Below are 4,958 nucleotides of genomic sequence, written 5' to 3' on the forward strand. Positions count from 1 at the left end.
ACCTCTCGACACGGGCATGAGTCTGAAATAATATTTTCAACTCTTGGAACATCTCATATGCTTCGTGGCGTTCAAAATGTTTTTGAAGTCTCGGTTAAAAGCTGTAAAGCATGGCGCACAAAAAAATCAAGTAGTCATCATATCGAGCTTGTCAAACGTTCATAACGTCTGCATCTGCTCCTGCAATAGGTTTGTCACCTAGTGGTGCATCAAGGACATAATACTTCTGTGCAGAAATGAGGATAATCCTCAGATCACGTACCTAGTCCGCATCATTGCTACTAATATCTTTCAACTTAGTTTACTCTAGGAACATATAAAAAACATAGGGGAGCTATAACGCGAGCTATTGATCTACAACATAATTTGCAAATACTATCAGGACTAATTTCATGATAAATTAAATTTCAATTAATCATATTACTTAAGAACTCCCACTTAGATAGACATCGCTCAAGTCATCTAAATGATCACGTGATCCACATCAACTAAACCATGTCCGATCATCACGTGAGATGGAGTAGTTTTCAACGGTGAACATCTTATGTTGATCATATCTACTATATGATTCACGCTCGACCTTTCGGTCTCCAGTGTTTTGAGGCCATGTCTGTACATGCCAGGCTCGTCAAGTTTAACCTGAGTATTCTGCATGTGCAAAACTGTCTTACACCCGTTGTATTTGAACGTAGAGCTTATCACACCTGATCATCACGTGGTGTCTCGGCACGACGAACTGTAGCAACGGTGCATACTCAGGGAGAACACTTGTACCTTGAAATTTTTGTAAGGGATCATCTTATAATGCTACCACTGTACTAAGAAACATAAGAAGCATAAATAAGATAAACATCACATGCAATCAAAATATGTGACATGATATGGCCACCATCATCTTGTGCTTTTGATCTCCATCTCCAAAGCATCGTCATGATCTCCATCGTCACCGGCTTGACACCATGATCTTCATCGTAGCGTCGTGGTCGTCTTGCCAACTATTGCTACTACCACTATCGCTAACTCACAGTGATAAAGTAAAGCAATTACATGGCTTTCGCAATTCATACAATAAAGAGACAACCATATGGCTCCTGCCGGTTGCCGACAATTTACAAAACATGATCATCTCATATAATAACGTATAACTCATCACGTCTTGACCATATCACATCACAACATGCCATGCAAAAACAAGTTAGACGTCCTCTACTTTGTTGTTGCAAGTTTTACATGGCTACTACGGGTTTAGCAAGAACTGTTCTTACCTACGCATCAAAACCACAACATTTTTCGTCAAGTGTGTTGTTTTAACCTTCAACAAGGACCGGGCGTAGTCACACTCGATTCAACACAAGTGAGAGAGACAGACACCCTCCGGTCACCTTTAAGCAACGAGTGCTTGTAGCGGTGAAACCAGTCTCGCGTAATCGTACGCATAATGTCAGTCCGGGCCGCTTCATCTCACAATACCGCCGAATCAAAGTATGACATGCTGGTAAGCAGTATGACTATTATCGCCCACAACTTGTTGTGTTCTACTCATGCATATCACCTACGCGTATACCTGGCTCTGATACCACTGTTGGGGAACGTAGTATTTCAAAAATTTCCTACGATCACGCAAGATCTATCTAGGAGAAGCATAGCAACAAGCAGGGAGAGTGTGTCCACCTACCCTCGTAGACCAAAAGCGGAAGCGTTTAGTAACGCGGTTGATGTAGTCGAACGTCTTTGCGATCCAACCGATCCAAGCACCGAACGTATGGAACCTCCGCGTTCAGCACACGTTCAGCTCGATGACGTCCCATGAACTCTTGATCCAGTTGAGGTCGAGGGAGAGTTTCGTCAGCACGACGGCTTGGTGACGGTGATGATGAAGTTGCCGACGCAGGGCTTCGCCTAAGCACTACGACGATATGACTGAGGTGTGTAACTGTGGAGGGGGGCACCCCACACGGCTAAGAAATCAACTTGTGTGTCTATGGGGTGCCCCCTCCCCACGTATATAAAGAAGGGAGATGGAGGAGGAGGCCATCCTAGTAGGGGCGCGCCAAGGGGGGAGGATTCCTACTCCTATTAGGAATAGCTTTCCTCCTTTCCTAGTCCAACTAGGAGAAGGGGGGAAGGAGGAGGAGGGAGAAGGAAGGAGGGGGGCACCGCCCCTTCCTAGTCCAATTCGGACCAGCCCATGGGGGGGCGCGCGGCCACCCCTTGAGGCCCTTCTCTCCTTTCCCGTATGGCCCATTAAGGCCCACTATTTCCCCCGGCGAATTTCCGTAACTCTTCGGTACTCCGAAAAATACCCGAATCACTGGGAACCTTTCCGATGTCCGCATATAGCCTTCCAATATATCAATCTTTACCTCTCAATCATTTTGAGACTCCTCGTCATGTCTGTGATCTCATCCGGGACTCCGAACAACCTTCGGTACATAAAATCACAGAAACTAACAATACCAATCGTCATCGAACATTAAGCGTGCGGACCCTACGGGTTCGAGAACTATGTAGACATGACCGAGACACATCTCCGGTCAATAACCAATAGCGGAACCTGGATGCTCATATTGGTTCCTACATATTCTACAAAGATTTTTATCCGTCAAACCGCATAACAACATACGTTGTTCCCTTTGTCATTGGTATGTTGCTTGCCCGAGATTCGATCGTCGGTATCATCATACCTAGTTCAATCTTGTTTCCGGCAAGTCTCTTTACTCGTTCTGTAATACATCATCTAATGACTAACTCATTAGTAATTTGCTTGCAAGGCTTATTATGATGTGTATTACCGAGAGGGCCCAGAGATACCTCTCCGACACTCAGAGTGACAAATCCTAATTTTGATCTATGCAAACACCACAAACACTTTCGGAAACACCTGTAGAGCATCTTTATAATCACCCAGTTACATTGTGACGTTTGATAGCACACAAGGTGTTCCTCCAGTATTCGGGAGTTATATATGTCATAGTCAGAGGAACATGTATAAGTTATGAAGAAAGTAATAGCAATAAAGCTAAACGATCATAGTGCTAAGATAACGGATGGGTCTTTTCCATCACATCATTCTCCTAATGATATGATCCCGTTGATCAAATGACCACACATGTCTATGGTTAGGAAACATAACCATCTTTGATCAATGAGCTAGTCAAGTAGAGGCATACTAGGGATGCTTTGTTTTTGTCTATGTATTCACACATGTACTAAGTTTTCGGTTAATACAGTTCTAGCATGAATAATAAACATTTATCATGATATAAGGAAATATAAATAACAACTTTATTATTACCTCTAGGGCGTATTTCCTTTAGGACATGGTTTAGTTGATCTGGATCACGTGATCATTTAGATGACTAGAGGGATGTCTATCTAAGTGGGAGTTCTTAAGTAATATGATTAATTGAACTTTAATTTATCATGAACTTAGTCCTGATAGTATTTGCAAATTATGTTTAAGATCAATAGCTCGCGTTATAGCTCCCCTATGTTTTTGATATGTTCCTAGGGAAAACTAAGTTGAAAGATGTTAGTAGCAATGGTGCGGACTAGGTCCGTGATCTGAAGATTATCCTCATTGCTGCACAGAAGTATTATGTACTTGATGCACCGCTAGGTGACAAACCTATTGCAGGAGCAGATGAAGATGTTATGAACGTTTGACAAGCTTGGTATGATGATTACTTGATAGTTTAGTGCTCCATGCTTTACGGCTTATAACCGGGACTTCAAAAAGGTTTTGAACGCCACGGAGCATATGAGATGTTCCAAGATTTGAAATAGTATTTCAGACTCCGTGTAGAGAGGTATGAGACCTCTGACAAGTACTTTGCCTACAAGATGGAGGAGAATAGCTCAACCAGTGAGCATGTGCTCAGATTGTCTGGGTACTACAACTACTTGAATCAAGTGGGAGTTAATCTTCCAGATAAGATATTAATTGACAGAGTTCTCTTGTCACTATCACCAAGTTACTGGAACTTCGTGATGAACTATAATATGCAAGGGATGACGAAAATGATTCTCAAGCTCTTCGTGATGCTGAATCAACGAAGGTAGAAATCAAGAAAGAGCATCAATTGTTGATGGTTAACAAGACCACTAGTTTCAAGAAAAGGGCAAGGGGAAGAAAGGGAACTTCAAGAAGAATGGCAAGCAATTTGTCACTCCCGTGAAGAAACCAAAAGCTGGACCTAAGCCTGAAACTGAGTGCTTCTACTGCAAAGGAAATGGTCACGGGAAGCGGAAGTTCCCCGAATATTTGGCGGATAAGAAGGATGGCGAAGTGAACAAAGGTATACTTGATATACATATTGATAATGTGTACCTCACTAGTGTTCATAGTAGCCCCTGGGTATTTGATACTTGTTCGGTTGCTAAGATTAGTAACTCGAAAAAGGAGTTGCAGAATAAACAGGGACTAGTTGAGGGTGAGGTGACGATGTGTGTTGGAAGTAGTTCCAATATTGATATGATCATCATCGCACACTCCCTGTACTTTTGGGATTAGTGTTAAACCTAAATAAATTTTATTTGGTGTTTGCATTGAGCATGAACAAGATTGGATTGTGTTTATTGCAATATAGTTATTCATTTAAGTGAGAGAATAATTGTTATTCTGTTTACATGAATAAAACATTCTATGGTCATACACCCAAGCCGAATGGTTTATTGAATCTCGATCGTAGTAATACACATATTCATATTATTGAAGCCGAAAGATGCAAAGTTGATAATGATAGTGCAACTTATTTGTGGCACTGCCGTTTAGGTCATATTGGTGTAAAGCGCATGAAGAAACTCCAAGATGATGGACTTTTGGAATCACTTGATTATGAATCTTTTGATGCTTGCGAACCATGCTTCATGGGCAAGATAACTAAAACTCTGTTCTCCGGAACAATGGAGCGGGAAAGTGACTTATTGGAAATAATACATACTGATGTATGCGGACC

The sequence above is a fragment of the Triticum aestivum genome, chromosome 6D, assembly GCF_018294505.1.
Source record: "Triticum aestivum cultivar Chinese Spring chromosome 6D, IWGSC CS RefSeq v2.1, whole genome shotgun sequence".
Classification (NCBI taxonomy): domain Eukaryota; kingdom Viridiplantae; phylum Streptophyta; class Magnoliopsida; order Poales; family Poaceae; genus Triticum; species Triticum aestivum.